At 40.2% G+C, this 21,804-nt stretch overlaps 1 protein-coding gene across 4 annotated transcripts in view; it reads right to left on the bottom strand.

Annotated features, from left to right (window-relative positions):
* AGTPBP1 (ATP/GTP binding carboxypeptidase 1) overlaps positions 1-10,374 on the bottom strand; it is a 163,152-nt gene extending 152,778 nt beyond the window's left edge. For all 4 annotated transcript variants that reach the window (XM_066256967.1, XM_066256969.1, XM_066256968.1 and 1 more), the window contains exon 1: positions 10,237-10,374. The gene's annotated coding sequence lies outside the window, so the exon portion shown is untranslated. The remainder of the gene's footprint in view (positions 1-10,236) is intronic.
* Between the last annotated feature and the right edge of the window lie 11,430 nt (positions 10,375-21,804).

Here is a 21,804-nt window from a genome sequence, read left to right as displayed (position 1 = left end):
AAAAAAAGGAAAAAAATTCAAAGAAACATACACTCTTCACACTCCAAAGTCCCTTCTAAATCTTTTAAGTTCAGTCCGAGGAAATATGATTCCCTTCTAACTTGCCTTGCTTAAATAACTTGGTCCAGTTCCCATTAAACCAGAATAACCTCACTATTTTACTCTCATCTGTTTACAAATAGGTTTCCCTACAAGATACCATTAGACAAAAAGCTTCCTCTGTTTAAAAACATTTGAGAAACACTGCTCTAATTAACAATGATAGCCTTTGCTGTTAAATACCAGATATTGTTCCTGTTGGAGTGGGTGCAGGCAACCAGGGGAAGACCGCAGTTAAAGAACATCTGGGTAGCTGGTTCAGCCACAGGATATGGGCAAACAGCTACACTAAATATGCATTATCTTTTGTTGGCTTTCTCTAATTGTTTGATGATTTAAAAGGAATAAGTCACTTTTCAAGAACATAAGGGAGCACACTAGCTATATCAATGTGACAAAAAATTGCAATCTTGAGTATTTAATAAGAAACCACCCAAAGAATATGCCCATACCCTTGGCAACATAATTTTAAAAAAAAGTGAGAAACTGAGGAGAAGAAGGTTTTTAGTTAGTTTGTTAGTTAAAATACACACGTATAGAGAGAGAGGAATAACATTTCTAGCAATAGGCAGATAGAGAATATTTACCATTTAAATTAAGAGAAAAATATGTATTCACTGAATATGGTCTATGCTAAATTAATAATATATTAAAGCAGCCATTTTTATCTAGTTACTTTATTCATATGACATCCAAGTATAAGTTTATGAATGTTTCAGCCCAATGTGCAAACAGGCAAATTTATTTCACATATTGTCATTAACTTTATTAAAAATGTGATTAAGAGTAAACCTATAAAAAAGATTATACCTTTTACTTTTCCTCATCATGCATCCTCATTAAAAACACAAGTTTGAGCCCTGGCCGGTTGGCACAGTGGTAGAGCGTCGGCCTGGCGTGCAGAAGTCCCGGGTTCGATTCCCAGCCAGGGCACACAGGAGAAGTGCCCATCTGCTTCTCCACCCCTCCCCCTCTCCTTCCTCTCTGTCTCTCTCTTCCCCTCCCACAGCCGAAGCTCCACTGGAGCAAAGGTGGCCCGGGCGCTGGGGATGGCTCCTTGACCTCTGCCCCAGGCGCTAGAGTGGCTCTGGTTGCAACAGAGCAACACCCCGGAGGGGTAGAGCATCGCCCCCTGGTGGGCAGAGCGTCGCCCCCTGGTGGGCATGCCGGGTGGATCCCAGTCGGGCGCATGCGGGAGTCTGTCTGACTGTCTCTCCCCATTTCCAGCTTCAGAAAAATACAAAAAAAAAAAAACAACACAAGTTTGAGTGGTTCATTACTCCACCAATGATGTCCTAGCACTTACAAAAGGTCTAATTTATTTTGCTATGTGATGCTTTAATCAAACTAAAAGTTACAGGGTCTCACTGTTGGGGAAGTAGAATCCCACTACACTTCAATTTAAAATAACTCTTCCCCCAACTCAGATTCCAATGACTATTTTTAGATTTAAACAAATGCCAAAATGCCTCGATCTGTGTAGGTGATAGATGAGCTTAAAATTCTTACCTTGAAACAAACATTTCCATTGCCTCTAACCTAACTCTGACCCATTAAAATGGTTTATGTTTTATTTGTTTTAAGGGAAGTACTAGAGCCAAAGTCAGCTCCCACTAATATCCCCAATAAGAATCAAAATATACAAGATATGAAGGACTCAGAAAGCTATGAGGCATATTAAAAAGAACTAGAAAAAAGACAGAAGTTCCTCCTTATCAGAAATGTAAAGAAATTAAACTCTCCAATCTGAAGAGATTGGCAGACTGGAAAACAAAAAAAACTATGATCCAACTATATGCTCTTCAACAAACTCACTTTAGAAACAAATAGATTGAAAGTGAGAAAAATATTCCATGCAAATAGTAATCAACAGACAGCAGAGATAGCTATACTAATATAATACAAAACATACTTTAGATCAAAAAAAAGTTACAAGAGACAAAGGACACCATATGTTAGTAAAAAGTTCAAAAGTGCAAGAAGATATAACAAGAATAAACATCACATACCTAATAACCATAAAAATATATGAAGCAAACATTAAAAGACTTAAAGGGAGAAAAAGACATTTCTACAACATTAGTTGGAGGCTTCAATATCCCATTCTCAATAATGGATAGAACAACCAGAAAGCAGATAAAAAAGAACTACATAAACAACACAATAAACTAATGAGACATACACAGAACACTCTACCTAACAGCAGAATAGGCATTCTTCTCAAGTACATATGGGACATTCTCTAGGATACAATGTATGCCAGAATACGCATTCTTCTCAAGTGCATATGGGACATTCTCTAGGATACAATGTATGCCAAGCCACAGATTAGGTCTCAATAGATTTTTTTAAAAATAGATATACAAAGTACCATCTCCAGCCACAAAATGATAAAGTTAGAAATCAGTAAGAGAAGGAAAACTGGAAATTTCACAAATTTGTGGAAATTAAATAACACTCCCTTAAACAACCAATGGGACAAAGTCGAAATCACAAGGGTACTTAGAAATACTTAAGAGACAAATGAGAACAAAAACACAACAGACCAAAATTTATGGGACACAGAGAAAGTACTGCTCGTCTGGAAAACTTATAGCTATAGACACATTAAAAAAGAAGAAAGCTCCCAATAAACAACCTAACTTTAAAATTTAAGGAACTAGAAAAAAGAGGAACTAAACCCAAAGCCAGAAGGAAGAAAATAAATTTTAAAAATTTTGGTAGAGGCCTGACCTGTGGTGGCGCAGTGGATAAAGCATTGACTTGGAACGCTGAGGTCGCCGGTTCAAAACCCTGGGCTTGCCTGGTCAAGGCACATATGGGAGTTGATGCTTCCAGCTTCTCTCTCCTCTCTCTCTCTCTCTCTCTTTCTCTCTCTCTCTCTGTCTCCCTCTCTCTCCTCTCTAAAATGAATTAAAAAAAAAAATTTTGGTAGAGATAAATGAAATGAAAAATAGAAAAATAATAGGAAAAAAAAAGCAATGAAACTAGAAGCTGGTTCTCTGAAAACATTAACAAAATTGACAAACCTATAGCATGTTAACTAAGAGAAAAAATTCGAAAGCTTTTAGGGTGCTCAATAATTTTTTAAGAGTTTATAAGGGTCCCAAGACCAAAAGTTTTAAAACATCTGACTTAAAGACCACAGTATTACCACCAGATCCCTGCAAACCAAGAACAAGAAGTACATAAAATCATTAATTTAAAAAAAAACTTTCCTAAGAAAATTACATGCCAGATGAAAAGAAACACAGTATCAAATCAAAACTAACCTCACTCTAAGTAATACCAGTAACGAAGAAAACAAAACAAAGACAATGCATAGCAGAAAGTGATTTTGTATATGCTAGAAATATCATGCAATATTTCGGTCAGATAAACACATGCATACCCATCAATAATTTGATAGATAATATTTTTCATAACAGCATATGACAAAGAAGCGTAATCGCATACTCAAAAACAGGTGATTAAAATAGCGGCCACCACCACCACCAGGAGGGAGACAATCCAAGGTCCTGTCAGAAGGGACACACAGTGATACTTCAGCAACTCTCAGGCAGCGTCTCAGGACACCAGCACAGGGTCCAGCTGTTCTATTTAAAACCAAATTATATGCTTCCAAGGCAGGACAGTGAGACTAAGCCCTCTGTCTCTAAGCCCAAAAGAACGAATGGGTCTTAGGAGACTTCATCTGCACTAACACTGCTCCATCAGCCCAAAGTCCTTCTTCCGCTTACTAGATCCCTTGAAAGACTGAAGAAAGCAGTAGCAGTAATCCTTATTGAGCACTTACTATGTGCCAGGCTAAGCATGTTATGTGTATTAGTTCATTTAATGGTCAATCATCTCAAGGGTGTAACCACTATTATCCAGTTTTTTGAAGCTGAGATAACTGAAGAACAAAGAGGATAAATAACTTGCTTCTAAAGCAAAGCCAGGATTCAAACCCAGCCAGTCTGGCTCTGAGGCCCAACCCCTTAGTCATACAGTGTAGGACAGCATCAGTGTAACCAACAAATAACACGTAAAGTTTAAAAGTCAGTGCCCACTCTACCCATGATCTACCAGAAGCTCCAAGTTTGCAGAGAACCCTCTGGCAGGTTCATTTCTTACAACTGATGTTCACCTTCCAAGTACTGAGGGACTTCAAGCAAGAAGAGTAGATTTTAGATGGTAAATACTATAGAGATTTTTTTGCAAAACACTAAAATGTAGAACATGATACAAATTAGATAATTTCACAAGTCATGGACCCCTTTTCCCTCTGCTATTAAAGATAAAACATTATATAAGCTTCTAGCTAGACTGTTATAATAAGAATAATTCCTCAATTCAAGTCAACAAAAATTTCTTCTTCAAAGAAATTTTTAGCCTGACCAGGCGGTGGCGCAATGGATAGAACATCAGACTGGGATGCGGAAGACCCAGGTTCGAGACGCCGAGGTCACCAGCTTGAGTGCAGGCTCATCTGGTTTTTGCAAAAGCTCACAGGCTTGAGCTCAAGGTAGCTGGCTTGAGCAAGGGGTTACTCAGTCTGCTGAAGGCCCACGGTCAAGGCACAAATGAGAAAGCAATCAATGAACAACTAAGGTGTCGCAACGAAAAACTGATGATTGATGCTTCTCATCTCTCCATTCCTGTCTGTCTGTCCCTATCTATCCCTTTCTCTAACTCTCTCTCTGTCTCTGTAAAAAAAAAAAAAAAAAAAAAAAAAGCAAAAAAAAAGAAAATTTTAATTTAATACATTTAAATATTTTTGCAGTGTTGGCTAATTACAAAGGTAACTCTCAATCTACCCTCTTCATTTCAGAGTTCAGAGTGAGACTGTAGTTCTAAATATGTGCCCAAGCAATTCAAGACACGGTTCTAAGGTCATTAAAAATGAACTTAAGGCCCTGACCAGTTAGCTCAGTCAGTTAGAGCACTATAGGGAAACACCAAGGTTTCAGGTTGGATCTCTGGCCAGGGCAATGCAGGAAGCCACCAATGAATGCACAAGTAAGTGGAAAAACAAATGCTTCTCTTTCTCTCTGTCTGCCTCCTTTCCTCTCTGTTTTTCTAAAATCAATCAATTAAAAAATGAACTTAAAAATTCATCACAGAACTTAATTCAAGAAAAGTAGAATGGCAAACCGAACAAGTCATATTATAACACTATTTAAGGATGAGAAGTGGATAAGAAACAGATATAACTATCTCACAGTAATTACACAGGACATCCTTACAGATACAGCGATGCCTTGAGATACGAGCAGACCAACATATGAATTTTAAGATACGAGCTGCGACTCAAGTCTGTATTTTTGTTTGAGATCCAAGTGAAATTCCGAGATACGAGTGTGATTTGGGAAGCTGCCGCTAGTTGGCGCATTGGCGCACTGGTCCAGTATCGGCAGCACAACACCAGCATCTCGTTCTTTCTCACGGGTTACCGCAGAATCAAGTCAAATCTAGTGCGCTGTGCTTGTTCTTGCATCATTTTTGCATTTTTTACTAACTTTTTTGGTGTGCTATCATGGGGCCAAAGAAAGTGAGTGTAAAGGACAGTGGTGAGCGGAAGAAGAGAATGATGTCGATAGAAGTAAAGCAAGAAATGATAGAAAAACATGAGCGTGGTATACGAGTGATTGAACTGGCAAGGCCGTATGACCGCAATACATCTACAATTTGTACCATCCTTAAACAAAAGGATGCCACCAAAAGTGCAAATCCAGCAAAAGGAACTACAATTCTGCTCCCAATTAAGGACAAATATCCATGAAGAAATGAAGAAGCTTCTGCTGGTGTTAGTGAAAGAGAAAGAGCTGGCAGGAGATACAGGTATGGAGACTAATATGTGAAAAGGCTTGTATTATTTATGGAAAATTGAAGAAGAAAGAGCCATCAACCTCTAAAGAGGCAGCAGAAGATACGTTTAAGGCAAGTCACGGCTGGTTTGAAAATTTCAAGAAGAAAAAAAAAAAAAAAAAGAAAATTTCAAGAAGAGATCTGGCATCCACTCAGTGGTGAGGCATGGTGAAGCTGCGAGTGCTGACATTAAGGCAACTGAGGAGTACATCGCACGTTTTGCTGAGCTTATCGAAATGGTAGGCTACATCCCCCAACAAGTGTTCAACTGTGACGAAACAGGGTTGTTTCGGAAAAAAATGCCCCGGAGGACTTTCATCGCAGCAGAGAATTAGTTGCCAGGCCATAAACCCATGAAGGACTGTCAGACCCTTGCATTGTGTGCAAATGCTAGCGGTGACTGTAAAATAAAGCCACTGCTACTGTATCATTCTGAAAATCTTCGACCCTTTAAGACTCAAAGAAAACTGCAGGTTAATTGGCGCGCCAATGTTAGGGCATGGATACGCAGCAGTTTTTTATTGAATGGGTAAATCTCGTCTTTGGTCCTGCAGTGAAGAAATATCTTCAAGAAAATAAACTCCTGATGAAAGCATTACTAATCTTTTTTTTTTTTAATTTTTTTTTTTTTTTTTTTTTTTTTAGAGAGGAGAGAGAGAGACAGAAAGACAGAGAGAGGAGAGAGAGAGAGAGACAGAGAGAAAGAAGGGGGGAGGAGCTGGAAGCATCAACTCCCATATGTGCCTTGACCAGGCAAGCCCAGGGTTTTGAACCGGCGACCTCAGCATTTCCAGGTCGATGCTTTATCCACTGCGCCACCACAGGTCAGGCAGCATTACTAATCTTTGAAAATGCTCCAGCCCACCCACCTGGTCTTGAAGATGACATTCTCGGTGAGTTCAAATTCGTCAAAGTCCTCTACCTCCCACCCAACATGACTTCAATCTTGCAACCTATGGATCAGAGCTCATTTCCAACTTTAAAAAGCTTTACACAAAGCATTTGTTCCGCCGCTGCTTTGAGGTGACTGAGAATACAATTCTAACCCTTCGAGGGATTTGGAAAGATCACTACATCATATGTTTACGCATTATTGACTTGGCATGACAAGAGGTTACAAGAAGAACCTTGAACTCGGCATGGAAAAAGTTATGGCCTGATGTTGCAGACAGGGACTTTCAAGGATTCGAATCAGAGACCAAGACCGAGGTAGAAGCGTTGGAGGAGATTGTGTCCCTCAGAAAGTAGATGGGTCTGGAGGTAGATGAGGGTGACATAAACGAGCACGTGGAGGAACATGAGGAGGAACTCTCAACTGAGGAGTTGAAGGAGCTACAGATGATGCAACAAAAGGAGCTTCTGCAAGAGATTAATAGTGAGGAGGAGGTAGAGTCGGAGGAAGCGATTTCTACAAGTGAAATTAAAGACATGCTGGCAATGTGGGAGAAGCTTTCAAGTTTCATTGAAAAGAAACACCCAGAAAAAGTTTCAACTGGTCAGGCTTCAGCACTTTTTAATGACACTTGTTTGTCACATTTCCGTAACATTTTAAAAGGCAGGATAAGCAAACCTCTTTAGATAGATTTTTATTCAAAAGTCTTGCAAGTGAAAGTGCCAAAAGTGCCTCCAAAAAGGCAAAAACAGGTGATGATTAAATGAAAAATACATAATGTTAAGCGTAGGTTAAGCTTAGAGTTAAGAAATTACATTTTTTTACAATTAAGTTTTTATGTTTCATTTTAAGTAAAGAAAGTGCAGTCTTAGTTTTAAAGAAAATGCAGTTTTAGTTTACATTCAGTGTTAAGAAAGTGCAGTTTTAGTTTACGTGTCTACAGTGCCTGCATCCCTTCCTCCCTCCCACCTCCTCCGCCATTCACCTCCGTTAGCCGCACTCGTCTGTCTCCAAGGTAAGAATACAGTACAGTACTAAATAACACTGTTTTCTTTTATTTCATATATTTACTTATGCATTGGTAAAGTATACATGTGTGTTTCTTAATTAAAAACATGTCTTTTTTCATAATTTAGGATGGTTTGGGGATGTTTCACAGGGCTGGGGCAGATTAAATCTATTTCAGTTATTTTAAATGGGAGAAATTTGTTTGATATACACGTTGACTGACGAGCTCGGTTACAGAATGAATTAAACTCGTATCTCAAGGAACCACTGTATTCCAGTTTGGTCTGGTTTTAAATTTTGGCACATGTTTTAAAATATGTACCATTTAAAGTGCCTTAAATAAACGACTACTTTTTTGGTCTACTGAACTGAAAACATTCCACAATACAATTACAAAAATAACTTCCTGGTTTTCTCAGCAAAAAAGACAATTCAGTAGAAGAATGCAGAGATTAATGTGGTAACTCGATTTACCTAAAGATTACAACAAGGGTGGACATAAAAGATAAGTGGAAATTAGTGGTCAAGAAGACTGTTTAAGTCCTATCTAACTACAATCTGTCATTCTCCCAGTAGAGCCCAAGCTCTACATCAATCAGGTGTCCCTGATTCGACTTCCCCGTGCAGTGGGACACTCCTGCTTATCAGCAGGGCTGGCAGCCTCTTCGAGACTACTCTTGAGGTGGCTATGAGGATACTACTAATCAGTGCTGACACTAACTGCCACCGGAGGAAAAGCAGGAGACCGACACACAGAGTTAGTTGCAATAATCACACAGGCAATTTATTACTCACAAATCCTTTTTGGTGTGCCTGGGTACAGCTTAAGGGGGGCCCAGTGGGCGTGTTCCTCTTGGCTGTCTTTGGTCAGAGCTCAGAGCGGCATGGAGACAGTTCACGTTCATGTTGGAGTCTGGGTGACTACCTCAGTAGCGGGCCTCTCAGCTTTAGTACCTTTTCTGGCCAACACCTTCTAACAGGTGTCAATCTACAGGATTATCACTTCAAGCCACCTTTTTGGGAGTTCCTCGCAGGGAACCCCTTTTATGTTAATCTCCTAAAATGTTACATCAAACCACTTTTTAAGATGTTCTTATTTACCTTAACTTTACAAAATTATGACATCAAGTCACTTCTCTATGATAACTTCACACACATACTAACTGGGCCCTGCTCGAAAGTCAGAGTCTGTTTATCACATCTGCACACACTATATTAATTCCTATCCAGACGGCATAACTATATTTAATTTTCTTAATTAATTTTATATATCTTCCATATTTTTGTTTTTTATATTTCTATATATTTAATTACTATAACATTATATTACTACAACAGTCATGCATTACAAACCTGGCTACAATTCTAAATACCTTTTTAAAAAAGAAAAACACCCACACAGAATTAAGATTACCAAAGAACATTTCTGTTAAGTGTTAGATCCTATTAGGTCATCGGCAGTGCTAGACCTTCAGACACTTGAGCAAGCTATCTGAAAATGAGAAATGGGCTTGCAATTACCAACATTCACAGCGAGTACACTAAGATGTATTAAAACTCCATTCTATTAATGGATAATGGCTAGGAAAGAAAACCAACGGAACGGACTCTAAACTACACTGGTACTAATAGGCTTCGATGACATCGGAGAATGGGAAAAGCACGACTTTGTGTAGGGGTTGCAGGTGTCCTTGAATTGAATACATGCAATTAAAAACCCGCAAATCAGGAAGGAAGCTGTAAAGCAACTCTGCACTGTCATCTAGGGCGATCTGATGTAGGTTCAAATCAAACCCACAAGGGGACAAGTTGTAAACAGAGAACACGCTTCAGGCCAAAATACCCATTGAGAGGAAGCAAATCTAGCCACCGCGGATGTCACACCACACCCACTCCACCTTGAAGCCACGCACACCTGGGGGGAGGGGTGATGGGCTGGGTACTAGAGTGGGTAGAGAAGGGCTCGCTCCCGCCCCCGGCCCGCCGCCCCCCTCGGCGACAAGCGCTCGAAGTCGGTGAGAAAGGGCAGGGCACCGAGGCCGCCTCTGCTGGGAGACTACGCCGAGGACCCTCCGGGGGGATGGGGGTAGGAGGGCGACCCAGGTGTTCGTGGGTGGAAGGATAGTGTATTTCAGAACAGCCAAAGCCCCAGCCCATCAGGGATTTCCCTCAAGATCCTGTCCAACCCCCTCCCCAAGACACGCGTTACACAACCTGTCAGGTTAAGATCGGAGGGGTTCCAGGGCGCAGACCGCGGCGGAGCTGGAGTCGCTCTTCCCCAGCACCCAGGACGCCGCGGCCCGAGAGGAGTAGAGGGACACCGGCGGGCGGGAAAGCCGCGGAGAGGGTCGGCCGGCCGATCGCGCGGACGGCGGCGGGGCGCTCACCGGTTAGGAGAGGGAGCTAGCAGGGAGTGGGCAGAGCCACACCACCTGGCTCCGCGCAGGCAGTGCCGGCGGCTGCTCTCTAGACGCACGGCGGAGCCCTCGCCGCCCGCCGCCTGGTGTTTTCATACAAACCCCGATCGCAGGCGAGGCAGCAGCGGCGGCGGCGGAGGAACATTCCCGCATCCCGGGCAACGTCAGCGCGGCGCCCCGCCCACCGCACGCTTTGGCCCACTCACTCGCGCGCGCGCGGGGAGGGAGCAAAGAAGCCGGAGCGCGCCTGTGCGCGGGCAGGGGAAGCGTGCACCAGGGACAGGGCGAGGCACGCGCGTGGGTGGGGTTAGGGAGCGCGCGTGGGCAAAGAGGGAGTCTGCGCGCCGGGGCGGTCAGCGAAGGCTTGGCCAGATGGCCGGAGGGGCTGTAGCGCGCCCACGCCACCCCCACCCCGGGGCCCTGGTCCATTGCGGCCGCCAGCCGAACCAAACATTGTCGGGTGGATACCCACTTTCGCAAATCACCCCCTTGTAGGCTCCCACTTAGAACCCCCACCTTTTCCCGCAACCAAGTGGGCCCCTACCCCTACTACTATCAATCTCCCAACCTCTTAGGAGGCTTTTAGCAGCATCGGACAAGCGGTTCTTAGCTCTCCCCACGTGGTACCGGATCACATCAGTCCCTGGGGCCCGCGGTAACGCTTAACCCTTTCCTGACCTCAAGGCGAATCCATAATAAGAAGCTGGAAGGCAAGCGGTTTTCCTAGTTGGGCTCCCAGAGCACAACGAAAATGCACCTTGTAAACAAATACATGCCTAGTGCAGCAGCGAAGAAAATAGCATGCTGATTATTTTTTGCTTTTCTGTGTTGTGCCTACATATAGTCACGAAAACGGGCAATGCTAAATTGGCCACTGAAACCAAAGATGGAATGTTGTATCTGAGCCAAAGTAATGCTTCAGACAGATTTAATACTGATACACCCCCTTCTGTTTTGACTGTAATATATTTTTAATAAATACACTTTTTTCAAGAGCTTGTATCGTGGTTACTGCTGATTATAATAGCTGGTAAGGAATGTAACATTATTACCAGATAGGGCAGTGATTTTCAACCAGTGTGCTGCAGAAATTTTTAAAACATGTAATACCTGACTATTTAGTTAGGGGCACTGACCTCTTTTTCCTTTAAGCTGCCAAATAAAAAAGTGGCAACAGCCAACATAACAATAGTGTGTGAATGAATCAAAATTATACCTACTTTTTTGTCAGATCAACAAAAAATATATAACATTTTTTGGTGTTCCACAGAATTTTAGTAGTTTGTGTGCCATGAGATGATAAAAGGCTCAAAATCCCAGAGATAGGGAAATAAATTGAAGCTATGAAGTTCTTGTTTTGTTTTCTTATCATGTTTAAACAAGGTTGAACAGGTGTGACAGAGGTTCAAAAAGTAATCCAAGGTCCTTGGCAGATGACTTTACTGGGATAAACAAGTGACTACCATTTTATAAATGCCATAGTTTCTCTCACTGTCAGCACCAAAAAGTAGGTTGTTGTATTTTAAATCATTTAAAACAAATATCACTCCAGACTATCTAGCCTAAAAAGCGTTATCTGAGAATGCTTAATTATCTAGGATATTTAACATTTTATAGAAATTAAATATATGTAATATATATGAAACTTTATTCAAATGGTATCTTCCTAAATATTTTAACCAGCAATATAGAAAGATATAGACATGAATGCAAATGTCTGTTTTTTGTAGATTTTGATCCCACTTTAGCAAAGCATTGTTAATATGGTTTATTGGCCAATACACAGGCCCAGTAGATGAACACATACAACTAGGCAAAAAGCCGAGCCAATTCCTGTTGGTCACTCTTTTCCACTGTTTTAAACAGCTTAACACATCTTACTATGATATATAAAATTAAATATAAATCCTTGGTCAGATAGCTCGGTTAGAGCATTGATTTTCACAAAGCACAGAGGTTGCCAGTTCAATCCCCGGTCAGGGCATGTACATGAGCAGATTGATGTTCCTGTCTCTCTCTCTCTCTGCCTTCTCTCACTAAAATCAATACAATAAACACTTTTTAAAAAAGAACTAAACATAAATAATTACGTGATGTAGATCAGAGTCTAACCTTATAATGATATTCATTTATCTAAGATTCCTCATAACAATCTGTCTGACCAGGCGGTGGCGCAGTGGATAGAGCATCAGACTGGGATGCGGAAGACCCAGGTTCGAGACCCCGAGGTCACCAGCTTGAGCGCGGGCTCGTCTGGTTTGAGCAAAGCTCACCAGCTTGGACCCAAGGTCACTGACTCGAGCAAGGGGTTACTTGGCCTGCTGAAGGCCTGTGGTCAAGGCACATATGAGAAAGCAATCAATGAACAACTAAGGTGTCGCAACGAAAAACTGATGATTGATGCTTCTCATCTCTCCATTCCTGTCTGTCTGTCCCTATCTATCCCTCTGACTCTCTCTCTGTCTCTGTAAAAAAAATAAAAAAAAATAAAATAAAGATTCCTCATAACAATCTAGCCAGTGCTTTGTAGGTATTCAATAAACATTTTATTCATTTAACTTTGCAGTAGTCAGGGAAGAGAAAAGTGAGCATTGGAGCCCAGCCAGCTACCTCTTTCTCTTATTTTGCCGATTTTCTTACCTCCATACCTTTACTAGAGTAACATACAAAATCCAACAAACTTTATAACAAAACTCTAGAGGCATCAGGTTTAGAACAGCCAAAGACCTCTCAAAAACCTACAGCCATTTTTATCTGGAATCATAACTGTTAGGAACACAAGCTTAATCATGAACTTTCTGAAACATAGACAGTCCTTTGAAGCTGTAGGACTGTTGTAACTATTCAATGTCATTCAACAATCACCAGTTTATTGAGCACCTCTTAATGTGTTAGGCAAAATACTCCTGAAGTTTTCTGAGCAATTAAGCAAATGATAACACTCAACAAAATACCTAACAGCTGTCCTGTGTCACACTGAAAGGTTTATCACAAATAGACCATGGAGTAGAAATGCAGTGAGAACAATGTGAGCTGAACCTAAATGAATGTGTCGAGGCTGGGAAATGGAGGGGAGCAGTCCCAGTATTTCACACAATGGATGGAGTCCTTCTGGGGCAAAAGCGTTTACAATGACAAATGGTTTCCAGCAGTCTTGTGGTAGACTGTGAATGTATGTGATTCAGGGTCAGAAAAGTGGAGTTTAAAGAACCATATCTGTAAACCACTATACACTTAAATTCTTTATTTGTGAAGTGGAACTGAAATATTCCTGCCAAATCTAAAGTTTTAAAATTTGGAATACCCTTTGATCTACTTACAAGAATTTATCCTAAAGAAATAACCAGGGAAGTATGCAGACATCTAGTTATAAGGGTGTTTATCCTGAGTGGTATTATAAACTATCTTCATCGTTCAACAGAAGGCACCTGGTTAAACACAGTATGGCACATCCAGTAATATAGGTCACTAAGAAGCCATTGCAAATGACATGCTAGAGCCCGAGCTCTTAACCAAGGGTCCACTGGGTTTAATTCATGAACCAGTGTGAACTTACCTTGAAGCTAATGAAGTGAGGAGCTAAGAAGGTTCTCTGAGCCCCTTATTTATGCAGGCCTCTGGGAGGACTAAATTGCTAAAAGCTAAAGAATTTCCCAGCTGCTAAGCTTGCAATCAGGAAGCATGTCTACATAAGGATTCCTGGTAAATTTCCTGAATCATTTAAAAAATATCTAAATCTCCAAGTCCCTAGAAAGATATTATGATTTCTCATTCTAAGTAAATATCCACAAAGCCTGGCCTGTGATGGCGCAGTGTTGACCTGGGATGCTGAGGTCGCAGGTTGGAAACCCTGGACTTGCCCAGTCAAGGCACATACAACAAGCAAGCAATGAGCAACGAAAGTGAAGCAACTATGAGTCGTTTTGTCTCACTCCCTACCCCGTCTGTAAAATCAATAAATAAATATTCATATAAATAATTGTATATATTTACATGTGATATTCTTTTTTTCTTTTAGAGAGCCTGCCCACAATGTGGGGGAAAAGCAATTTCTCTTATTTTCAATCCTGCAGTCTAAAGAAGTGTTTTGTTTTATTTTATATCTTAATAACCAAAATAAAATAATAAATATTTTAACAAAAATCACAAACACTAAAAGTACTGTTTTTCTTATATAATAAAACCATTCAGCATTTCTAAAAGACTACCTAATTAACAATTCACTGACTTAAAAACATTTAAGAAATAAATTTCTCATACTAGCTAACCATTAAGTTAGATTGAAACCTAGAAATGAAGAGTCAAAATTAAATTCTCACACTTAAGAAATACTACTCGATGTCTAATATAGTATTGAGTGAGAAAGACAAGTTGTTGAACTATGTGTATTATACGGTCCCATTTGTATTTTCTTAAATCAATACTATAGAAAATATTATGCATGTAGAGTTTCATAACAGTGTCCTGTAAAGAAAAATACCATTCTGTTTCCTGAAATTATTTGGGGCCAGGTTGGCATAGATGTTGAACTTTATATAAGCTTCCAATCACACAAATTTAGAGCCTCCTCTGTTCATACACTGATAAATTTGCAGAGTCTTCTTCTGGGGCATAGGAAATGTAGCTTTCATTAGATTTAAAGAAGTCTAAATTCAAAATGATTAATATCATGGTTTAAGAGTAATATACTTGCCTGGCCAGGCGATGGTTCATTGGACAGAGCGTCGGACTGAGATGCCGAGGACCCAGGTTCGAGACCCTGAGGTCGCCAGCTTGAGCGTGGGTTCATCTGGTTTGAGCAAAAGCTCACCAGCTTGGACCCAAGGTCGCTGGCTCGAGCAAGGGGTTACTTGGTCTGCTGAAGGCCCGCAGTCAAGGCACATATGAGAAAGCAATCAATGAACAACTAAGGTGTCACAATACGCAACCAAAAACTAATGATTGATCCTTCTCATCTCTCCATTCCTGTCTGTCTGTCCCTGTCTATCCCTCTCTCTGACTCTCTTTCTGTCTCTGTAAAAAAAAAAAAAAAAAGTAATATACTTAATGACATAGTAACATAGTCATGGTATATTGTTATATAAATTAGCAGATTATATACAACATGATTCCATTGTTACAAAAACATGTCTCTATATGTTTAAAAACTAGACTGGAAGAATATACATAAAAATTTTAACAATTATCACATGAATGTGGAATTATAGGTCAAATTACTTATTTTTATTCCTCAATGTTAAATTTCCTACAATAAAAATATATTTTAACAAGAAAAAGTTTATATTATTTAAATTATAACTAACTTTGAAGATTGTAGAGTAGATTAAAAGTTATAGTATATGGCCTGACCAGGCAGTGGCACAGTGGATAGAGCGTCGGACTGGGATGTGGAGGACCCAGGTACAAGACTCCAAGGTCTCCAGCTTGAGCATGGGCTCACTTGGTTTGAACAAGGCTCACCAGTTTGAACCCAAAGTCGCTGGCTTGAGCAAGGGGTCATTCGCTCTGCTATCGTCCACCGCCCCCCCCCCCCCGTCAAGACACATATGAGAAAATAATCATTGAACAACTAAGGTGCCACAACAAAGAATTGATTCTTCTCATCTCCCTTCCTGTCTGTCTGTTCCTATCTCTCCCTCTCTCTGTCTCTGTCACACACACAAAAAAAGTTATACTATATGTAAAAATCAAGTTATAGATCATAAGACACCTACAAAGGTTATTCTTTTTCCAATTCTAAAACAGTCACAGAACATGGACACCAAAAGACAGTATTATCCTGAAACCAAAGGTAAGCATTGGAAAGTTTTATTCATACATTCATCTGTTCTCACACAATCAATCCTATGGACAATACTTTATAAAATAAGAGTTTATGCAAGCATGAAGATTTGGATTTTTTTTATTATTAAGAGAAAAATCATGCAGAATTATCTTAGTGTATTCAACTTCAGGTTTAAAAATAAGAAATAAATTTTCATGAATTCTTGAAGAAACATTATTTCCTTTTTAGGATATGTGAATTTTAGGGATACCTTCCTCCTCTTAGAACTAGAAGAGACTTTGATTCTTCTCATCACAATGAGATGGAAGTTTCAAAACAATAATCAATTAAATTAATGAAAGGGTTTATTTATTTTCTATGTTATCAGGTTCAAGATCCAGGTCTTGAGGAAAGCACAGCAGTGACTTGCTGGATAACAGGGAAGTCTCCATAGTGCTATGCTGGCAGAACTTGCTAGAAATCTCACCTCTGGAACTTACTGGAAATCCATCATCTAGGGTGCAGGAGAAAGCTATTCTCTATATCATCAGAGACACTCCACTAGGAAACGGCTTGAAGAGTACCAGCTACTGGCCACTGGGTGCTGGTGTCACTGGGTGCTGGTGTCACTGGGTGCTACAGAAGCTGTGTGCTGGAGAAACCTCCCAAGGGGACTTAACCTTAGTCTTTGCTGTTGATAGATTAGGCACTCAGCAATAGCATTAACCAAGGCAGCCTTAGTTAGGGTAAATCCACATGCTTGAGCCCATGCCGAAGCTCCATCCCAGTTACCACAGCCACTTTGTTCAGGGGTCCACTGGCAAACCCTGGGTAGGCTGGAGAAAATAACTGACATATCATAGAGCATCATTTCTCCGCCTGATAAGTAAGAGCGTTCTCTTCAGTAGATGCCTTTGCATGGGCTTTCATGTGGAGCACAAATATCTGCATAGTTTGTACCCATTCAGAGAGCTCCATCCACATGCTTCTTCTCCAAACTTCCCTGTCAACCAGACTTGTAATCTTGTTTCTGTCAACTTCTTAGCCTACCAGCCCAATTAGTAACTGCTCATGAAGCAGTGTAGCTCCACACTGCTGGCCATCTTCCATTCTAGACACGGACAATCAAATCTATTGCTCCACGTTCTGCCCATCGGAAGGATTTTTCTTCACCACTGTTCTTCGGGGTCACCCCTGCATGGAGCTGTAGGGCTATAGCTGTCCACTTGAGAAAGACTGCTTCTTTCCTTTGGGAATTCATTTCTCTTGGCCCTTGTGGTAGGAAGAAGTATGCCCCTTTTCACCAAAAAAAAAAAAGTCCATATTCTAATCCCCAGAACCTGTAAATGTATTATCTTACATGGCAAAGAGACTTTGCAGACTTGATTAAATTAAATACCTTGAGATAGGAAGACTCCTCTGTATTATCTGGATTATTCTGACTTATCTAGGACCAGTCTAATGACATAAAAACCTTAAAAACAGACAGCCTTTTCTGCCTATGATCAGAGAAAGATGTAACTCCAGAAGATGGATCAGAGAGATGCAACATTGCTTGCTTTGAAGAAGGAGGAAGGAGTCATGAGCCAAGAAATGTGGGTGGCCTCTAGAGACTGACAGGGGAAAGGAAACGGATGCTCCCCTACAACCTTCACTGTGGAATGCAGCCCTATCAAAATCATAATTTTAGCCCAGTAAGACCTTCTGTCAGACTTATAAATTACAGAACTACGTGTGTCCGTAAAGTCATGGTGCACTTTTGACCGGTCACAGGAAAGCAACAAAAGATGATAGAAATGTGAAATCTGCACCAAATAAAAGGAAAACTCTCCCAGTTTCATACCTATTCAATGCAGTTCGATGTGGGCTCACGCACAGATATTTTAGGGCTCCTTAGGTAGCTATCCTGTATAGCCTCTACAGACTCATCACTGACTAATGGCCTACCAGAACGGGGTTTCTCCACCAAACTGCCAGTTTTCTTCAACTGCTTATCACACCGAGTAATGTTATTCCTATGTGGTGGCGCTTTGTTATAAATGCACCGATATTCACGTTGCACTTTGGTCATGGATTCGAATTTAGCGAGCCACTGAACTTTCCTCTGTACCGTCCACATCTGGATTGGCATGGCCATGGGCTTCTCCGCTGTATACATGGTGTTTTGTCATCATCTGCGCATGCACACATGCTGCCACATCATCCTACAGAAACTGGGAGGGTTTTCCTTTTATTTGGTGCAGATTTCACATTTCTATCGTCTTTTGTTGCTTTGCTGTGACTGGTCAGAAATGCACCATGACTTTATGAACACACTGTATATTGTCATAAGTTTGTGTTATTTTAAGCCACTAAAGTTGTGGTGATTTGTTACTGCAGCCATAGAAAACTAATCCCACCTCCTGTTGGCGATGCATAAATAATGAGAACTACCATACTCTGCCTTCTTAAACATGTTACCCACTCACCTCTAAGTGTGATTATACTGGGATTTTTTTTTTCTTTTTAACTTCCTAGACAGAAAATATATTCTTTATTTCTGCATGAGAGAAAGTATCATTGTTAGGCAATTACCATCTTATCAAACCCCAACCCTCCCAAATCAAGATAATTCATTCTCTAGGTGAAAGCATTCTTACAGAAACCTGCATATGGTAGGAACTTAATTCATGTTTGCTGATGATTATGACAATAGTAATGACCAGAGATGGGATGCTTTCTCTAGCCATAAAGGAAAAAATAAAACATAAAAGCAAAACAATAATAAAACACTTTCCAAAAAGATTCTGATGGATTGAAAGTGTTTGAGCTCCTTATACACACCAGAAATCTTTTCTTTAAATTAGCTGTTATACTCTATACATATGCTTGGATATGCTCAGAGTATCACTGAAAAATAAACAAGAAACTGGTAGTAATGGTAGCCTCTGGGAATAACCGATAAGCTGTGAGAGGGAGACTTATGTTTATTGAATACCATATTATACTTTTAGATTGTACTTTGTACATGCAATACCTATTAAAATAACTTCTTGATTTTTATATTTGAAGTGTTTACATTAGCTTTTATTTAGAATTTTATATGGAGAAATGGCCTTTCTTTTATAGATCAACGTGCACCTGAGGATAACAGATGAGGAAGCTATGATGAGAACCAGTCAAGTGACATTACATGGTGAACTCAAGTTTTAAAAATCTTCTTTAAAAAAATAAGTTATGTGTGTATGGGTAAATATGTTTGTATAAAGAGCTAGAATATACACCATAAGTAAGAGTGACTGTCTTTAGATAGTGAATAAAGTGTTGTTTATTTTCTTCTCTTCACTTTCATTATTTTCTAAATTTTTAATAGGGACATCAAGGTCACTTTCATAATTAGAAGGGGAGGCATTTTAAAAGACAAAAACTTCCCACAACTGGAGGCCAGCTCACCTGATGGACTCATTTTCCAGGTTCTAGTAGCAAAGAGAAAGTTCCTAGTTGCTTTGTGTGAGGGAGAGCTGCCAGACAGGAGGGCCTGCTGAGCACCCTGACCTCAGTCTCAGAAGGGCAGTTCCTCACCAATAGGTCTGGTCTTTCACATGGTTAGTCAAAAAATTTGAATTCTCAGTCAGTACATCCCAACTTTATCAGTTGATAGGAAACTAATTGAGGTTAACTAAACTCACAGTTGCTGAATTATCCTCAGAATAATAATTTGTTAACAATAAGGATTGTGCTTTTCTGGTGAACAAAGAGCTCTGGCCTATATTTTCAAAAGTTCCTTTTAGCAACAGTATACTTTCTCCAAGCAACTGTTCTGTTTTGTGTTTTTGAGGATGACCAATATACATATAAAACAGAGAAAACAAAGCAGCTCTGTTTGTAGATAGGTGAACGACCTCCCGACTCCTGTGACCCTTTCCCTCCCTTCCCCAGATTTCCTTTAAGAGGCTCTTTAGAATCCCCAGGACTTCAAGGAATATCATTCAACACCAACTCATCTACTGGTACCAAATAAATAAGCAACAGGTTGTTTATTGAGCATAAACCTGAAGCAAAGGAAATCAAAGGAACACTAAATCCAAGTTCTGGGAAATGTCTAATGAACTTTTCCAGTTCCACAATAACACATGCCTCTCTAACTGATGAGAATATACATTTTCCTGACAGAAAGAATTTCTGTGTCTTCAACAGCACTAGGTAATGGTGGACTGGTACACCAGCTGTCTCAAAACAAAACAAAAACCCCTGTTCTATTGCAACTGCCAGTTTCTGTAGTATAAAGACCTCCACCATGACTGATTTCAAGCTATCAACAGAATTTACCAGTGGCTTGCAAAATTCCTGATTATTTAACAATCAGTTCTAAACCTGTACTGCTGACTCTAGCAGAGCATTGCTGTCTATATGTACGTGTACAGCATGTTTCTTTATTTGCCCACATATTTGGGTTACAATATAATTTATTAAGCTATAGCATACTCTGCTGATGTTCCTCTCTTGATGATATATCTAGATCATCTTTATAAAACTTGAGGTGTTTCCTGAATCTCTAACAATCACATGTCTACAAACCATTTCTGGATAGTTTCTGTGAAAGGCAAAACTACTTGTTACGTGCAAATCCTTACTGGTTTTGTTCAGAGGGCAACCAAATTCCCACTATTTATTGATAGCCGTGATTCTGACAGATTGTAGTCATCTTTTTGGTCTGGTGATGATTTCATACCTTACAAGCCCTTCCAGCCATCATGAATCATTCCTGGAAATGAGATGGACAATTTTTAATAAATGCACTGTTTGGATGACTAAGGAAAAATTGGACCTGAACAAACAATTGGGTTAGTTCGTTTTTGCTGCTTATTATTCTATGTTTTAGTTTGACACGGAGAACATGGATGACCAGTTCTGCCTTCCATGAACGGCCAAGTAGCTCCTTGGTTCAGTTTTTCATAGTCATCTAAGAGTACCATCTTGTGCAGAATCACAAACATTGTAAAGTGTTTCTATTCATGTCCTCGGCAATATTAGCTAGCATTAGTGACTGATGTGAAGCAAAGAAAACTTCAAATAACCATCTACTATCACATCTATCAAATATCCAACAGCAAGTACATCAAGTTACCTGAAATTGTCAGCCCAGGAGTCACTCATTTGAAGTAAAATATAATTCTATACAAAGGAACTTACAGCTATGAAATATTTAACCTATGTGGGAGATGCCTTGGCAGTGAGAAACACAATTTTTAGACATCTATGAATTTAATGAAAAGGAAATGGGCCACAAAAAAGGATATTATCACAAAGGGGTGAGAAAAAGGCTCAAAGCATGGAAGAATGTCATGTGTATGCGGACACAGTGAGCTTTCAAAGTGACTAGAAACCCACAGTGACAGGTGAGGGAGAGGGAGAAAGACTTTAATACTATGACGTTTCTTTTTTTCCTATTGCTGGCTTTGGTTCTAGCACATACATGATTCTGAAAAACAAAACACAGCATTCCCTTTTCTAACCGAAGAGCTTTAAATTCCACCGGTACTGCCGCTGAGACTGAAAAGTGCACAAGAACACTGAGAGGTGGCAGCCTGGTACGCAGCCCTTTCCCCTCTGAATTAGCAGCAATCAAGAGTATTAGTCAACAGATTATGCCTGGAAGGGCGCCAGCGTGTAACAGGATCAGGTATCACTAACAATTACAGGAAGATGACAGGAGACAGTAGCTAAAAGAAGAATTCGAGCTGGGCGTGCAGCCTGGAGCAACTGGAAAGCCAAATCATAATATGTGCAAAATT

This window comes from Saccopteryx bilineata, chromosome 2 (assembly GCF_036850765.1).
Source record: "Saccopteryx bilineata isolate mSacBil1 chromosome 2, mSacBil1_pri_phased_curated, whole genome shotgun sequence".
NCBI lineage: Eukaryota > Metazoa > Chordata > Mammalia > Chiroptera > Emballonuridae > Saccopteryx > Saccopteryx bilineata.
This window is presented reverse-complemented; position numbering and strand designations above follow the sequence as displayed.